Below are 19,341 nucleotides of genomic sequence, written 5' to 3' on the forward strand. Positions count from 1 at the left end.
AAGCTCGGTCACTTCAAAGAGAGCAGTTAGTAAATTGCTCTACTCTGAAAGGTTTGCTTTGTTTAGGGCCTTTAATTTGCAAACCAAATGAGGTTTGGAGTGAAGCGCAGGGACCTGAGCTGAACTTATTTGGGTACTGATGGCTATCTGGCTGGCCAGTCACGCAAGTCAGGATGTAAGGACATCCATCAGCAGCGCTGACCCAACAGCCTCAGACAACAAACACACAGAGACAAATACATTTGCTTGCATGCACATGCTCAAACTCCCACCTGCTAACACAGAGCAAGTAATAACCGCTTTAAAATTACACAGCCAGGTGTCATTGAGGGGAAATAATATGCGTGCACAATATAGTAATTTGTGGAAGAAGAAGGTAGAAGGTAGATTTATTAGTCATTTTTTAAACTGTTCAAAAAACTTTGATCCTGCTACGTCTTTGGAGCTGAGGGATGAGTTGATTAAAATCAGCAGCTACTATGAAGATTCCGTCTGGTTGCTTGGTGATGTCTTGTATCCTAATGGCTCCCAACAAGGTCCGTCTATCCAGTGCAATAGCTTGATCTGGGATGTTAGGGGTGACCCATGTCTCCGTGAAGATGTGCGCAGAGCAATCTCTGATCTCCTTTTGCTGAGTGAGTCTCAATCACATCTCATCCACTTTATTCTCCTGCAACCGGACATTAGCCAGAAGAAGGCTTGGTAGAGGAACAGCCCCTGGTCCAAGTCGGGTCAGCCTCACCCTGATGCCGGCTCTCCTCCTCCTCACCGTCCGGCGCTTTCGGTTTTGTTTCACCCCTCAGGTCTGACTGGCCGCTCAGCGTGTGCCGTTGGTGGGGTCTCGCAGTCTGCTGCATTCAATCCAAACTCCACACAACTTTCCCGATGTTGATAAGTAATTCTCTATCAAAGAAAAGTTGTGCTTCAGCAGAAGGGGCCATGGTGTTGAAAAAAACAGAAAAATATAGCAAGGATTCTGAGGAGTTACAAGCTTGCTGCATCTGCATGGGCTGCTGTCGTCATAGCATTGTTATGTGCTCTCAAGTTGTGTTTGAGAACCCACAACTCTATGATATGTTGAATATGTTAAGGGAACTTGATTTTTCTTCCATTCCGTCAGTGAACGAAGAATCCAAAACAGAAAAATCATGAACTGAACCAAAAGTAAAACTTAACCTATACTCTATGCAATCCCAGACTCAATTGACAAAAATAGTCATTCAACCTCTGAACACAGGAGTTGTTGATCTACTGCTGCCTCAATAAGTTCATTAGTGTTATTTAGCGATTTTGGTGTTTACTTTGGATTCACCAAAGTCACACAAAAAAAAAAAACAAGCTAACTGTTCAATGCAGAGGAAGGCCAGCTGCTCTCTTGTTCACCTGCTCTCATGTTCAGCAATGCAAAATACTGTTTTTGCCACTCAAGACTGGTTTTGAAGGGGGTGGCTGTGGCTCAGTGGTAGAGCAGGTCATCCTCTTATTGGAGGGTTGGTGGTTCAATCCCCAGCTCCTACAGACAACAAGTTGAAGTACCCTTGTGCACGATACCAAACCCCAAATTGCTCCTTATGGTTGTGAATGTATGAAAGAAACTGAGTAGCAGGTGACATGTTGTACAGTAGACTCGGCCAGCAGTGTATAAATGTGTTGCTGTGACTTGTAGTGTGAAAGCACTTTAAATGAACAAAAAATGACTAGAAAAGTGCTATACAAGTGCAGGTCCATACATGTACCATATAGAACTTTCACTTTCAGTTCAGTGTTCTGTCAGAAAAGGCTGTCTGTTGGGGAAGTACTGAGCATAAGCACTTTGAAGCGCCTTGTGTCTAAAAGGTGCTACATAAATAAACCTGCCTTTCCATATGACTGGATAAATGTGACTTGGATTATACTGCACAAGTTGTGTGAGAGTATGTAAACAAATGTTTTGATATAGATTTGCTGTTGTTTATCGTGGACCCCTATGACTTTGATTCATCAAGAATGTTCTTCATTTTTTTTGGATTCTTTGGAGTTCAACAGAGGCATGCACAAAAAACTAAGTTTTCCTCATCACTGCAACATACCTCAGAGTGGGTAATTAAAATACAAATGGTAATCTGGGGGGATAATAGATTGTTTCTCCTTAAAAACCTACTCATACCCCTCTGAAGCTCTTAGGTTCCTTTGTTATAAAGGCATACTTTCTGTCCCAGTTTGTAATTTGGCCTGAGATGTTTAATGGACCTTTCCCTGACTCACCTCTCACAGCTTTAGCTCTTGGCTTTATGTCTTTACAGATACACAGTGATAAGAAATGGGTCTGGGTACTGGATGTTCCTACAGTATCAGACATCATGGGGATTTAACGATGAGACAAACCTCTAAGAAGTAAAACGTCACTTGCTCTAAAGCAGCACAGCAGTTGTGTGTCTCACAGTCTGGATAACTGCCACAGCGTGTCAACTGAGAAAATGAAAACAATGACTCATGTTTGTTTTATATTTCCTTGTGTGCTGTTGCAGACCATTTCCATGTAGCCTTTGCTAATCTGCATTCAGTATCCAAGGTGGTGTATCTTCCCCCAGGCCTCTAACTGATGCCATGATGTAGCTTTTATGGTGCTCAGCCAACTGAAAATCACAATACACACAAGGGGTGACCTTGGAGGGCACAATAAGTCTTCGTAAAGCACAAGAGAGTCTAAGTGAGCGCAGCTTACTCATAAAACAAACAGTGATGAATTAATCATTTAACTCAACTGACAAAGTTAAGACTTTTCAAGTCAGTCGGTGCTTTCTGAAGTATCAGAGAGAAGGAACTAAATAACCTGCTCATTACTTTGGACCTTCATCTGAAAACAGCACACATATTCCTGATGAAGGTCTGAGTACCAAAACATTGTCATTAAAGTGACTACAAGTGATTAACAGTGTGCCAGATTCTTCATTTACCACAGTATGGAGTTTTTGATCCACACTCAACAGTAAAAATATTATATATAAGCAAGTTACACCTCTCTGTCAGATGATTTTCATACAAAACTAAAATGAGACGGTGCAGCAAGAGAGGAAATGCGTAAAACAGAAGGCATCATTTGAAATATTGGTCGGCAGTAATGTAAAGCATCCAGGGCTTTATCTGTAAGTTAACATGTAGCACACAGCATCATGAGCTAATCTCAAATTCAGCTCAATTTTTCAGTCACCAACAAACCTCCCTATGTGCTTGCATATTGCACTATTGTAATGTTCCATTTTTTTGTGATAGTTCACAACAAACCCTGCCTATTAACTGCGCTGACACCGTTAATTAGAGTCCACGATAAGTCTGAACACTCAGATCCACAAGACAAAAACAAGTCTGAATTAAGGCAGAACACCCACAGGACAGAGACACATCAAAGATAACAGAAAAACAAAAAAGTCTCAGGACCAGAATGATCTTAAGTAATACCGTGCCGTACTGCTGCTGGGCACGTATAACCCGTAGCTTCAACTTCTACCTCTCTGGTATAGTATCAGGAATATTTTATGTATTGCAATATTTTAAAAAAAAATAAGCAGGAAGACATTTCAGGGGAAATTATTTTATTCAGGCACCTGTGAATTTTGAGATTTGGGGTGTTGCTTCAATAAATACAAACAGGTGTTTATTTTTGTTGAGATTTCTGTTCTGAAAATGTATTAAAAAATGTATATTTGATTACATATTGCCTACTTTGCATATTTTAACATAACATGTCAGAAAACGTAGTAATATTTTAAAATATATATAAATTTGCATTAATGTGAGCAGTTATCCAGGGAAATTTTATGGTGATATCTGTAAGCTAAAACGTTTTACCCTCTTCACCTGCAGTGTCTTATTTTTTGTCTAAAAATGTATGGAATTCTTTAAAGGCCATATGACAAGGCAGTTTTTTCTTATACTCTGAGCCAGAAATCTCTACTGTAGCAACAATTATATATACCAAACTTTTCAGTTTTATATTAATATTCTAAAGGTTTTTACAGAGGGGTTTGTATATATACTATTCATAGCCTTATTTATATATCATTTTATGTCTAAAAACTTGCAAAAAATGTTTTGTTTTGTTTTTTTTAATGGCTACTGACTGTTTAATTTATGGAGTGATAAATTCCAAATTCCTGATAAAACCTTCTAAAATGTCAGCAAAATTTAACAAGAATTTTGAAACTGGCTTCATCCAAAGTTCAGATTTCTGTGTTGGAAAAGTCTGCATATTAAATAAGATAATACCTAATTTGCATATTTAAAAATAAAGTTTTAGAAAATTTGAAATACAAATAATTATCTCTGTCTAAGTAATCAGCTGGGAAGGTGTATGGTGATATCTGGTAGGTAAAAGTTTCACCCTATACCTGTAGTGTCTCCCTTTAACCAACATTTCACCAGTGTTGTCGTAAATAAGCGCCTTGTACAGTCAAACACACAGCCCATAAAAGTGATCTCGAATAATAGTCTGTGCGTTATAACACATTCATAAGAGAGGAATTATGAATGACAATATTTCCACAGTGTGTGAATGGCCATAAACACAGTTCAAAATCAAGAATAGCTGCAACTCTTGTAGGGTTTCTGAAATTAGAGACCTTATCACTCCATATGTAGCATCTGTCGGTTTTGTTGTTTTATCCACCTGCCTCCTTGGTCTGCCTGCTGCTCAGGTGACTATGGGATAATTACAGAGATTTACATTGTCTTAGAGGAAATTGGAGGACTTAGCCCAGGTGTGATTTTTAAAGGCCCCTCATTACACTGATCAGCACTCAACCACTGATTTCTACCAAGTCTCTCGCCAATTAGCTTCCAGTCCGCCCCGGCAGCAAAGCCCCCTCACCACTTTAAAGTAAATAATGAACATATCGAATACATAACTCTTTTAGCTTTTTGACTTTTTCAGCTTTACAATATTTAAATTTGTATGCTGAACTTTTATCCCTGCCTGTTTTGTGAGAAGAAACAAGCTTCAATTCTTTTCATAAAGCCAGAGAATCACCAAGGGAGCAGCGTGCACACACGCGGTCTGGCAGCCACAGCCGTGCTCTGACTTGTGGCCTGCCACCAGCAGCAGGTAATTGGCCCCGAAGGATTTAGGGCGGGATGGTGTGTGTGGATGGCGCGGCTGTATCCCATAATCTCCAATGGGGCAGTTGCCATAGAGAAGCAGAGTGAGGCATACCAATTATTAGTGCATCTTATTCCACAACACACCTGTTTGGCTCATCTGCTGATTTAGAAACAAACTGCTGCTGTATTCAGTTTGACATCGTTGACAAGGAAAAAGATAAATGAAACCCATACATGATCAATAAAATGCCACAAAGTTCACTCAAAAAGAAAAAAATACATATAATAGCACGACAGGTAAGAGGGAAAAAAAATAGTTTCTGATTCTGGGGTTAACTGTCCCTTTAAGGAAAGTTAGTCATAAGTTTGTTGATTCAGAAAAACATCCTCTCTGACACCTAATCTTTAAACAGGATGTGATTCAGGATGATGCTGTTGAAGACAAACACTTATCCATCACCCAGACCTCCATACAGTCTCCACACTGTTACACTACTTTGAAGCTGCTGTTTAATACAACTCAATTTAAAGAAATTGCACAAAAGGATTGTGTACAGAAAAAAATCTACTAGGGCCCGTTCCACACACTATATTATGACTTCTATATGACAATTTGGACAACAAACTATACTATGGATTTTTTATGCAACTTTGGATGGCATGCCATGGTATGATTTTTTTGTGCCATTTTGGACAACATAGTATTGTATGACTTTTTATGCTATTTTTGACAAGATATAGTAGAAAGACTTCTTTGTGTAAAGTCAGTTTTTTTTTACATTTTTGTAGGCTGTAGGTGATTGGTTAATTTTTAACACTGTCTGCTATAATTTTTTTGTTTCTACTTATCTATGCAGCCCTCCATCATGGAAAAGTACAGATCTGTGTAAAAAGGATTCACATGAATACCACTTTGCTCCAGAAGCATTGCCATGCAACAGAGCAACCTTTTTGGTGTTTTTAAATTAATTAAGTTAATCAATAAAGTCAATGCATCCTTTCATGAAAAATTCAATAACGGTCAATCCAAACCTTTATAACCAACTGCATTATGACTTGGCAAATCTCAATGAGCACACAGTGAAGCTGGAGGCAACCACACACTACAAAGATAGACGTCATGTAGCAGGTAAAAAAGAAAAAAAAAAACTCAGCCATAATGTTCCCTGGAAAAGTGCACAAATACAATGATAAAACTAGTTGCTCTACCTCGTAAAAAGGGAGTATCCAAGCTGCTATAAGACTGACTCTGAGAAAGACCAATTGAAGTTATTTTGTAATGATTCAACTTGTCTTCTCAAATTCATCCAACTTAAAAATTCAACTCAGCCCGGACACTTGTTTTTATTAAGTTAAAACAGCTTCTTTTTACAATGACTGTCACAGTACAAATCGATGTGAGGCAGTTTTTTGTTGGTTAAGTTCAGGGTCTCCAAATGGATTCCTGTCTTTAACCTACACATGCAGTCACTCACACGCTCACACACCTTCTAAAGTGTGACTACTGTTGCCTGTCAAACACAGCTGCAGAGCTGCCGCCTGGTTCAAGTTTCACTCATTCACAGTCGAGACGTTGAAGTTTGTTTAGGAAATGAGCGTAAATGCTGACCTCAAGGTCATCATTCATTGTGCTTTACTTTAAAAAGCATGTCAGCCTCGTCTGCCTCGTGGCAACATTTGGCATTGTCGAAGCTTTAAATGGTTTGTGTGTGTTCAGTTTGAAGGCATTATGAGGTGCTATGATAGCGTCCCATCTCCAAACACACCTGCCTGTTTCCTCCAAAAGACTTTCTATTTGGTCTTATGTAATTAGCTCACTGTGTAATGTGTTTACTGAGGCATTAGCATGCTGGGAATATGCTTTATGTGTTAAATTCATCCGGGCATGACAAATGTTGAATGGCACCAACAGAAGGTGAGTGCTCATTGCACGAGCCTCCTCAAATCATTCAGAACGGGAAGCATCATTCTCTGAAGCTGTACAGCTGATAATCACTCGGGTAAATAGTACATTTGTGAATTTAGTCATTAAATTATAAGTAATAGAGTTATATAATTAGGAAACAATGGGACCAGAAATCTGTTCCTTCTGGCCAGCTGCCAGCCACGTTCCAGTTGGACACAGAAGGTGGCTTTTGGCGTCACGCTTGTATGCCGAAAGCAGAGCCGTGCTATTAGATGAGTTCAGAGTGAAAACAGGCTGATCACGCGCACATGAGGCGTTCTCTGGTGACGCCGACCATTCGCGTATCAGGCTGGCGCAGCAGTGAGGCCATCGAGAGGCATATCATGCGGACGCCAAGAAGAAAGCGGCAGTATTTAACGAGTTTAAACAAGCTGGTTCTTCATAGCGAGCAGCAAAAGAAGCTTCAATTCAGCCAGCATCAGGGGAACCGGTACGCACCAACTCCCCACCAGATCAGCAAACTTATGCTGCTGCCGTTACACAGGAGGCACAGCTGCTTGCCGCCAGCCCGCTTTGACCTACAGCTGGGATTGCAAAGGCAGATTTTGATCTGGTACAGCCCCAGACTAAGGGTCCGTCTTCAAAGCTGCTGCCCTTATCATCCAGGAAAGCAGTTCACAGCATCAAGGAGTGAGGCAAATGGAGTGTGTAGTGTAGCTAACTAGCTAACTCTTGTCTTATTTGTGCTCTGATATACCGAGAGAAAGAGCAGGACAAGGAGGGGCTGACTAAATGCACTGCACACAGCTGTACAATAAAATAGGATTAAATGAATCAATGTATAGGTAGGACTGGGTTACTGTATGAAGCATGTTTATTTCCATGGTGCAGGAGAGGTTGTATTTTCAAATTCAGCCACTTTTTTGTGATTCTGAAGATTCTGAAAACTTGAACGAGGTGGCCATCTTCAGAGCAAACTCCATAATGGGACATGAAATAGAACATGAATGAGAAGTTTGGACTGGATTGATATGGGATTCCTTAAGGGTTATATGACGAATTGAATATTTTTCAAAATAAAAGTGAATCTGTGATCTTGGCACATTTGTATTCTTGTCAGCATTAAATATCCTCTCAAACACCATTTAAATCATATAGGGAGTAAATATCAGTGTAACCCTCAGTATGATAAATATTTGACCTCATTCTAATACAGTTATTACCATTTCTGTTAATTCCTAACGTAATGTCACTACTTTCAATGCACAGCTACGTCTCTTCTGTAAATGTACAGTACATTCACTGTGTATATAGCGTTGACTGATCTCTCCCACAGAGTGTATCATGGGGGTCTGGCTGCAGGATAACAGCAGGTCCTGCTAATGATGCAAGATGTGTTTGTGATGTGGAGGCTCCCTGGGGAGGAAGGGTTCAGGTGAAGGTACAGCAAGGAGGTGGCCCACTGGGACCAGTTACCAAGGTGGAGGCACAGCCCTCCTCCACCTCCTCTGTGTGTGTCAGGGTGAGACAGCCGAGACAAAAACTAAATGAAAGACCATAGCAGAAGTGTCTTAAGAAAACCTGAAGTCACACAAATATAATCTAGTTAAACATGAGAGTAGCGTTTTAAAACTCAATGCATCATTGTCAAATAAAAAGCAATACCTGAGTGTAATTTCCATACGACTGCATTTTCCAGAACTCTACCCAGCTCTTCCTGCATCATTTGTTTAATGGAAATCAACAAGCATGTCAGAACAAATTTTCCAGCAACCTTTTACTGTAAAACAACATCCCTTTTTTTGTAAAGCAATCCACTCCCCAAAAAGAGCATACAAAAAAGGCCAAGTAAGAAAAAACTCTTCTTTAGTGAGTTTGCTACACAGAGAAACTCCCATTACAACCTCCATGTTCTGCAATAGTAGTTAGCAGTTGAGGACCTAAAGTGACATCAGATTTGTTTTGCTGCATTTAAATGCCATTCACAAGCATTTAAACCTCTGGAACCTGAGAAAACTGGTTGGGTTTCTTTTGAAAACAGGAAAAAGGCTATACGCAACTTGACAAGAAATGTCCAGAAAATGCAATAAAAAAATTGTAAAAGGTGACAAGGAAAGTTAGCTGTGGGCCATTTGTTTGTTTTGTTTTTTGGGTTTTTTTTTACTTTTACTTTTGTTGCTTTTTTTGTTGCCTTTTTTTCTCAAATTTCATGCAACTTTTTGCTAATCCTGCTAACAGCACGTTACACACTGCATATCAGTAGTTGATTTTTGTCTATTACTGATTATATGCCACAATAATTATTTCCTTTTTGTAATTCTGGTTCAGGGAAAACACTCGCGTGTGTTGGAACACACTGTACATTCATCACACTCTACCCAAAACTACTGTTTGCTGTTCTAAGTGTTTTATGTTTCTGCAGGACCTCAGCATATAAAGCCTTCATGAAAGCTTTGTTTCTCATCACTGTCTCTTGCCAGTAAATTTCTGCAGAGCAATGTAAAAAGGTTGCAATTAAAAGAGATTTATAGCTCAGAGAAATTTATTGTCCTCGGTAATGCTGTCCACAGCCAAAATATACATCTGACATAAGCAGTGAGGTGTGCAGGAAGATACCAAGGTCTCCAACCTGCCCATTGATTCAACACAGATAATCAGAAAAGAGATTCTAAAAAGCAGGAAGTGTTAAGATTCTTAATTATTAAGGTTATTACGGTAAACCTGAAAGTTACTCTGAAATGAAAGTGTCACTGGCTGCTTATTGACTGGCTTATGTAACGCTTCAGGTGAACGTGCTGCGTGTCTTATCTATGGAGATAAAGTTAATGACTTCGGTCACATCTGTAGCCTTTGTTCCTCATGCGAACATGTCCAGGTTCCTCAACTGTAAATGGTGAAAAAGGTTGTTGGGTTGATATTTTACAGGAATCTCAATTTGCCGCTACACTGATTACACTCTGTTGTGAAATTATGTCACCGGAATTCTGATGAGCACCAGATCTGAGTTTGAAGATTTAGTATGCACTTCTGGAGAAGATGTTTGTTTGCTGAGTCTCATGCCCAGGTCGTCAAATGTCAACAACCTTGGGTCGATGGTCGGACCGAACCACCATCCCATATTGTTGCCATTTGACAGAGGTGGGACCAAGTCATGGTTTGGAGTCCGCCATTCTTGCTTTGAAATCGGATTTACTTGATTCAGAAAATGAACTGATCGATTTGTGGAATAATTTTGCTAGGGGGAAGGTATAAGGTATTTTCAGGTCAAAAGGCTCAAATTTAAGTGAAGTCATCAGTCACTGGTCATCAAATCCAAGTAGAGTTGTATGTCTTTTTTTGATTTTCTTAAATCAAGTCTAAAGCCATCCAAGTCATGTGACTCGAGTCAATGCCCCTAGTATTTGACAACCTGGGAATGAGTCTCAACAATCGACTTTTTCTAGAATTACATACTGCACCTTTAATGTGCACCAAATGGATAAAAGCTTGCTTTCGTCATAAACTACAGATAAAACAGATAATTGAGGGGAGGTGGAAGTAAGGCTGAAGCTAAATCCTGTTAAAACAAAAAGCAACCCAGTCTGAAAAATCCCCACATCAGCAATGACCCAGACTCTTACTGGAATCTGCTTTGAAATCATACGGGTCAGTATGCAAGTAAATGACTGATACGCATATCCTCTTGATTCATACAACAGAATGAAATCTGCCAAAGTCCACCGGCCTAAACATTATCTGAGTCTCTGTGCTGCACAGAACTGTCACTGTAAGAAAGCTACACATTAACACATTCAGCACAGCGGCTGTCTCAAAGCTCAGCCACAGTTTTACAACCCTCCAAACACACCCTTTGGATTTGGGCGCCGCTCTGTCAACATTGTAGTCTCCAGACATTAGGTTCATCTGGTCCTTCCAGCCAATCATAGAGAAGCAGCTAAGAGCGACACGGTCCCGAGAGAGCCTATGGGAGAACAGGAGCCATGGAGACCAGCTGTTGACGGGTAAGTGATGGGTAACGAAGTGTTGAAGGTGCAGGTAGAGGTGACATTTTGGCAGAGTGTACACTGAAGATGTACGTGTTGAAAAGGTTTTAAGTCAACATCCCAGAAGACTGCAGCCACAAGAGCACAAGACACATCTAGTGCTGCATACAAACAGCTTAAATTTAGCAAATGCACTCACGCAATCTATCTTTATCTCTTCATAATACCTCCAACTCCACTTCATACCACCTCCTTGAAGATAAAATATGAGCAGAGTTTGCCAGCAAAGCCACTGCCTTTGCATTTCTCACGAGTCAAACACCCCAGCTCTATTTCCAGCCTGCTTTCCATCAGGTTAAAGGGTAAAGACACAATAGATGCGGGAACACCTTCAGCTTTAACCCCTGACCTACCTCTTGATGAACATGACCTGCGCCCTGGAAGATAACCCAATCTCTCCATCTCTTCAAGACAAAGCAGACTGCAAGAGAATCTGCAACTTATACTCTCCCGCTCAGGGACAGACTGTATTTAAACGTGAACTCGGGGAAAAAACCAAAGGCAAAGATGTTGGCAGCTGTGATGTGTGTTGAGAGGAATTCACCGTTGTTATCACTCACTGAGTTATGCAAGAACAGGCCGGTGGAAACCTTTGCCTGGTACAGTGTTGGGCCTCAGCCTCCTTATGCACAGGATAAACACACATACACACACACGCGCACACACAAACACACACGCACGCACGCACGCACGCACGCACGCACGCACACACACACACACACACACACACACACACACACACACACACACACACACACACACAGCCAATCCTGCCCTGAGGTTTTTCTAATTACCCTCAGTGAATGGGAGGCAGTTGGACACACAGAGAGCCAGCCGCATGGGTTATCACACACACCACCTAGACTCCCCGGTCTTCTTTCGAATATACTATTTTTAGCTTTCATCTATGTTTTTTTTCCCTCAGAGGGCATGAGGTGTATGGGAGGCAAAGAGAGGTGAAGATTTGTTTCAGAGTATCTTTGTAGCTTGAGCCAAAACAAAAACTTTCTTTAAATCATTCACTGCCAGTTGCTTCATCTTCACCGAGGAATTCAGTAGATTCAGCTGAAGAAACAGTGCTTTAACTAAAAGAAAAAAAACTGTACCGATTACAAAGTCTCACTGCCAGAGCCAGATGAACCGGTCACGAGGCCCATGACAAAAATTTGTTCACATTCCCCTTCCGGCAGCACAGAAACTATGTGCAATCAGCACAGTTTTAAGATGGAAATCCAACATGAGTGTCACCAGTTCAGTATCTGACTCATATATTTCTCCCCTTCTATCCATGAGATATGACTTAAATAATGGCCTGAAAATTTTTTTTGCGGAACACTGATGTCACAGTTAAATTGACCTTTGACCCTTTGGATATAAAATGTAGATCATCATTTTTATCCCCATTCAAGTTATCAGAGGGCTAAACTGGACGTTAGCTGCTCATCAGCTGTAATTCTATAATGCACAGGCTCTATGGGCCCCACGATGCAGAGGACACAGATCATTTCATACTGCAGACATCAAGCTGTTTTTGGCTTCAACTGAGCAACTTTCATAGCAATGCATGTTCCAGCTTCCAGCGCTGTATTCAGTTCTCATGATACATCCATGACCCATCACCACTGTGCAGTCGGTCACATGCCCACATGTAGCCACTCACTCTGACTTACAGAAACTGAAAACAAGATGTCTAATATATACTAAAAAGCAGAGCAAACCATTCTTTATGCTTGCCATTGTGTTTTTCCTGTGTATAATATATAAAAGATCATAATTTTCTTATGAATTTTCTGAGGAAAAAAAAGGGAAATATGTCAAGGAAATAATCTTTTTACATCACGAGAAAGCAGACACCTTGACTGTCTGTTTATTAGCTGTTTTTTGTATTGGAGTGGATATTACGGTTAGTTAAAGTTTATATCTACAGAGCGCCAAATCCACCAGCTTTAACACCAGTAGCTAAGAGGCATTTTGTAGTATTGCTTATTTCTAACACAACCATACTTTGTTCTTGATGAAAACTTCTTTTTTTTTCTTTTTCTTTCTCTCTTGGAAACATTCTAAGGCAGCAAATTAACCCACGGACTCCAGAGGTTGAATGTGGTAACACACCGCAGCCTCGGGCCACAGAGCTGAACGCAGTGACAGTAAGGTGAGGAAGAGCGGTATCAGATGAACACATGAAAGCAGGAGGTCGCTGGATTTAGGGCCTTTTGTCTTTGGGCGTTCAAAGGAGACAGCTGTCGACTGCACAGGGCCCGGCTCTATTCATGTGGGGGGAACCGCAGACAGAGACCACGCCAACATACACACACACACTTCAAAGGAAGATGTGTGTGCAAATGTGTGTGTGCACGTAATGTCTCCCAACAGGTCAGAACTGTTATCGTCATAAAACATTATTCAAGTAATCAGACCTATTCACATAATGTCATCCATGTATTATTTATATGGAAGGTGTGTAACACACACAGCACTCAACAGTGTTCCCTGTGTTGCTAGGCGTTTCTTCCGGTCCTGAGACAGGCTCCACACTTTAAAGGGACAGTCTAACTTTTAGGGAAATACCCATGTTTGTTGTCCTGCCCTGCGTCAGAAGATATCACTTTCATCTCTGTGTGTCCAGTGCACAGAACATGTTAGTCTAACTTAACACAAACACTGGAAGTAACTTCCTCAGTGGCAGGCTATATCATGTTCATTTATCATATATAAACATGTAAAAATGATGATGAAGGTTTTAAAAGCTGTTGTACAGGTGGAACTATAGTCTATCTCAACATACAACCAATTTCTCATCCAGCAAAAGCAACAGCAACAACCCCACCCCCACCCCCACCACCTCCCTCGAAACCTCTATCAACACAAATTTAGGAAAGATATTATAGTTCAAAAATCTGTCACACTCTCCAGACCAAACCAACACCTCATCATATTAATTGCTCAGATACCCACTGAGAATGAAACAGTTACCATTCCACCATAATCCTAAATCACTCATACATAGTTAAACACTAATTCATGTGGGCACTAGGTAACAGCGTATGACACTTATGCTCTAATTAATTGCTAATTTATAATGATTCAACTGTAGTAAGAGTCTCTGCCCAGAATAAGATGTTGTTTTTCACCGGCACCATGGATTTTGGAGTCAGAAAGCTCCATATTAATTACCTAAGTATAAATCCACACTGTGAGGTTGTGAGGACACGTTTTCCCCATTCACAACAACTGTTGCCAACAGGCAGTGAATTCTTTATTTATAATTCTTGATATAATTCGGCTTAATATGGTCATGGCGTGTCACTTCTGGCTCAAAAAATACAAGATGGTGACAGCCAAAATGCCTAGCTTCAAAAAGGGTGGCTTCAATAAAATATAAAATATTTTTTTTAAAAAAAGGCTTCAAAAAAAGGCTTCAATAATGTGGACAACATAGGCTGCACACTTTTGGACCTTTGACCTGCTAGCCACCCAAATTTGTTGACAGCTACTTTGCCAGAGTTTTCCAGTTGGGGTAAGGCTCCTAAATACCTTACTACTTATAAAACCATATGGTCTAATGTTTGCACTTTTATTTCTTCGTGTGTTCAACAATATATAGCCTGTTACCACTGGACTGCAGCTTTGGAGCTGGGATAGCATGTATTATTGCTCCTAGAAGTCACTAAGCTTCACCTTTTTTTGTTGGCAAAAAAAACTCATGTTCCCTTTACAGTAATGTCCGTGACAAAAAAGACTTATGTTTTTGGACGGACATGAAGTCAAACTAACATTCAGTAAGAACTTGCTGCACTGTTTGGCTGATGCATGATTTCAAGGAAGTAGAAGAAATGACTCGGTAGCACCCGTAAAGTCAGAGAACAGATAAACTAGTTAACCATTTTAATCATTACACAAGTACTAATTGTAATATCACAGCAGGCGGATGTCTTAAAATGATGCTAAGACAATCCAAACATTACTGTTTTAATGCTAATAGGTGTTCAGATCCCCCAACATGACTATTTCATATTTAGGACAATAATTTGGTGAGTAATGGTTGAAAAATTACCATGCATGGAATAATAAGTCCAGGTATTCAGTAGAAGCAAAGTTTCACCATGCAGGTGAAGAGAAAATCCCTGTCTGATATTGAAAGTCAAAGTCTGTCTTTGCCTGAAGCAAGCTTTTTTTTTTTTGCTCTTTGAGCTGAATCGTGAGTGCAGCATGTCTTCAGTTGATATTTGCATAAGAGGCAAATCAGTCAGCCTCTGAGTGAGAGAGATTGTGTTTTCACCAGAGCTGCAGCTACTGAGTATAACATATGAGCCACATGTTTTATAGAAGCAATACAGTGTTTGTTATTGTAATTCTATACAAACAGTCATTCTTTTCCCATCATTCACCTCTATATCACAGCCAAAATATTACAGATAAGACCCACTGCCATCTTGTGCTGGTGGTGTCATTTGAGTGCAATTATGATAGCGGCACTGAGTTCCCGTCTGACTAATTGCAAGCACACCGATCAGCACACACAGATGTAAATCATGTCCTCAAATCCTCTTTTTACAGCATCAAATAACTAATTAAAACCATACTTATCAGAAAAACGAACACACGTGTTGAGATGATCTAAAATGACAGAAACTATCTTTGGGGGAAAAAAGTATTTGACATGTACTTTAGTTCTGGCTTCACTTTTAGGGAGTTATTTTGTTATCCAACTGTATATAAAGTCTGTGACCGCCACCTTGATTTATCAAACTCTAAAAGTAAAAAAAAAAAAAAAAGAGTAGTGGTTACACTACAGAAATACAGTATATTAGTGCAGATTGGCTACAGTATTGCACTGTAAACCTCACATTCTACTGTAGCATGCTGTAATACATTTAGTACTAATATGCTCTTGAATTAAATTATGGTAGTTACACCATAAAGTTACAGTCGGATGCTGAAAATTACAGTAATTATTCTCTTCATGGAACAGTAATGAGAGAGTATCATTATTTCACTGCTGAAATTCAGTTTAGAAACTGAATCCACTCCTCTAAACCTCCAAAGGCATCACTCGTATTTTCCTATGCAAATAATTTTGCATTCACTGAGAGGATGCAGGAGCTGCTGCAGGAGACAAGGCTGCTCTGTCATGCTCAGGTCACTTCCTGACCTCCTTTGTTCAAATCAAACAAAGATGCAAAACTGGCCTCGGCAGCAGACATAGCAAAGAAACACCTTTTGTTTGCTACAGTTTGCACATGGAAACAGACAGAGATGACCAGCAGTGCCTCTGAACTAAAATAGTATGGAAAATGTATTTTAAAAAGCAACAGCATCATCATTTCTTAAAATGTGTTTCAAGGATAATAATTTCAAGGATTTGGACATAAAATGATGGACATATTGATGAGGCATTGATGATATTATTTATGGTTTCTTCACAGATTGGATTGAATCCCAAAAGAATACTGCACAGAGATTAGAAAAGACACACACATCCTGTAGTGGGTGCTGGATCCAAGATAAACTTAAATGTGAAAAAATAGAGGCCAGCACACCAGGGAGCTCCCCTTAAAGGATTTTATTCTGTGAAAATAAGTGACGTTTCAAACTAAAAAAACGCATGAGTCTGAGAAGGAGCATCTTTTAGCTCAAAACATCACCCTTTTTCGCAGAATAAAATCCTTTAAGGGGAGCTCCCTGGTGTACGGACCTCTATTTTTTCCCAAAAGAATACTACCATTTAAATTTGGTAATCTCAAAAGAAAGTGCAGCACATGTCACCTGGGTGTCATCAGGCCTCAATTAAACTGCTTCCCATACCCATCTGCTGCGGTGAGTCCCCCTACATATGGGCTGTATTCTCCTATAGGAAATGTAATGACCACCTTCTTAACAAATCTACAATGAGAGAGGCACTCTGGGCCAAGGCGACAGCAGGTTGACCACAATGAAATAGGGTGGAGAAGGGGGGCTCACAAGTTGTGGTATGGGTGAGCTATTGAAGTGTTAAGCAGGAGCACAAAGGTGGGATTGGTCCGGAGGGAGTTAAATAAAAGCTTTGCATCAAACACGGCTGTTCAGGTGACTTATAGCCACATTAGAGACGTTTAAGTGCAAGAAAATTGTGGAATCGTATCATAATGAATGATGGAATACACAGCAAGTAACTGGCTCGTGGCAGTCTTTTTCATAACTGCATTGTGAGCAAAAACACCTCAGACCAAAATTAGACTGTGTTCACCTACCCAGAGAGTTGAGCCGAGCTTGGCTGATATTGCATCAGTGGGAATCCCATCACAGCAACCAGGTGCCTGCAGCCAGCCTGGGAGGATGGAGAGAACAGGGAGACAGAGAAAAACAAGGTGAAAATCACACCTCCTTTGAACAGATGCAACATGGACACAAGAGCCCATATTATCCATAACTACTGCATTGTATATTGTTATAGCGTATTTGATAGGGATAATAATTAGGGATATACAAAGTAACACAAGCCACTCAAATCTGAGAGTCATCAATCATTAACCACCAATGACAAAGAACTGACTGAGTCTGTCAATGGTCAAACAAAGCAGGAAAACAGGGAATTTAACATCGACTCAAAGTCATAAATAGTACTCGCTGTTGGCAGCATACAGATTTCTTTGAAGCACATATTTGGACACGCACGCACCTTTTGTCTGCAGACTGGGCTGAAATCCTCAGATAATTATTGGATAAGATAAAGTTATTTTATGATTTCTGTTCTCAAGTTTAAGATGAAGGCGTGACTGTAGTTTGGGTGATTTAGTAGGTTGGCTATAAATTGTTGGGTTAGTTGTTCTACCCTGCAGACCAAGTGTCCCACAGCAGGATATTAAAACCCAACTTGGCAAAAAAAAAAGTTGCTTTATGTCTATTTATGTTTTTAATCTCTCAGCCAAAAACCACATTTAAGGCGGTTGTACATGACATTCTGGTCAGTATGTGTTAGTTATGTGTAGTGTTAAAGGGGCACTCCTGAAATGTAGCATTGCACTTTTTCTGAAGTGAAAATCATTAAGAGTTAAAAGGATGGTGAAAATTGACCCAAATGAAATCATCACTTGCTTTTTCTGACTCACCAGAGCCACAGAAGACATTATACAACTGTTTTCATGGGAAGGTGATGAGTATATTGATCGGTATGTGTTAACACGATGGATGATAAACATCACAAATCACAGAGACCGAGACATTTTCAATGCTGTTTTACAGGTCCAGCATGTCTTGGTGGTTTATACCTGTATGCAGTGCTATCCAGTTCATCAGATGATCAGATCACCTGAGATGCATGTTGCTGCCAGATCTAAACAGGGGGCTAGATGCCTCTAAATCCTACACACTAGACACACTAGAATGTTTGTAGGTGAGCCAATTATTGTATCTCTGACTTACAAGAATAAAGCATTTCCTCAATCACAACAAGTTTTAAAAATCTCAGTACTTGGCCTCAGTTGTCATGTTCCTGGAGAGCAGCAGGCAGCGCTGGACACAAATGCAGATGACAAAGGATGCAGCTGGACAAATTCAAAAGCTTGCAGACCCACAATCAGGCAGGTGAAATTCAAACCAAGAGTTAGGATAAACTGGCCATGTTTAAGTAGGAAGACACTAACTTGGGAAAGTGAAAACTGGTGAGGAGACTGCAGGAGGGACAGGTGACACTAATCAGGCTGGAACAGACGATCTAAACTGGCAGGAGAACCCATGGGCAGGAAGTGAAGTGATCTGAAATGAGAGGAGATGTGAGTTACAAAATAAAACAGGAAACAGAAAGCATGAGTGAAGAAGAGACGTAACAACATGGCCTCAGGAAGAGATCAAGGCAGATGATGACATCATTAAGAACTGTTTGTGTTAAGAAACCTATCTTCCGTCTGGATATTTTATCCATCTTGAGCTGTGCAGAAAACTAAATTTATACATGCATTTTTCTTTCTTTTTCTTTATTTTAGGACCAAGTTTTTATAGTTTTTTTTCCTTTTTTTTCTATTCAATTTGGAGGTAACAATTCATATGAAAGTGCCATAACATAAATTAGATTTACATAGCTTATCCATTCAGTTATGCAGTCACATAAAACATTATTTTGGAATCCATTCATAAACTGACTTTAATTAAATCATGTACATCAAGAAAATGATACACATACCTTATATATTCAGGATAAAACCCACACTAAAAACAATTATGTACTATGTACAATTCAACACATATAAACACAATGCAATCACAACTAACTGAACTAGAGAGAAAATAAATGAGAAAGTATATACACACATCAGGTGAGAATGGTAACAATCTACTGAT

At 39.9% G+C, this 19,341-nt stretch overlaps 1 long non-coding RNA gene across 1 annotated transcript; it reads right to left on the minus strand.

The window, feature by feature from the left end:
• Nucleotides 1-375: 375 nt before the first annotated feature.
• LOC148188768 (uncharacterized) lies at nucleotides 376-18,913 on the minus strand. The gene is made up of 3 exons (XR_015777343.1): nucleotides 18,476-18,913; nucleotides 17,256-17,332; nucleotides 376-903 (listed from the first exon to the last, which is right to left on the minus strand). It is a non-coding gene; the product is annotated as an uncharacterized LOC148188768 (long non-coding RNA).
• Between the last annotated feature and the right edge of the window lie 428 nt (nucleotides 18,914-19,341).

Source organism: Plectropomus leopardus, chromosome 9 (genome assembly GCF_026936395.1).
Source record: "Plectropomus leopardus strain MGB_pleo_1.0 chromosome 9, ASM2693639v1, whole genome shotgun sequence".
Classification (NCBI taxonomy): Eukaryota; Metazoa; Chordata; class Actinopteri; order Perciformes; family Serranidae; genus Plectropomus; species Plectropomus leopardus.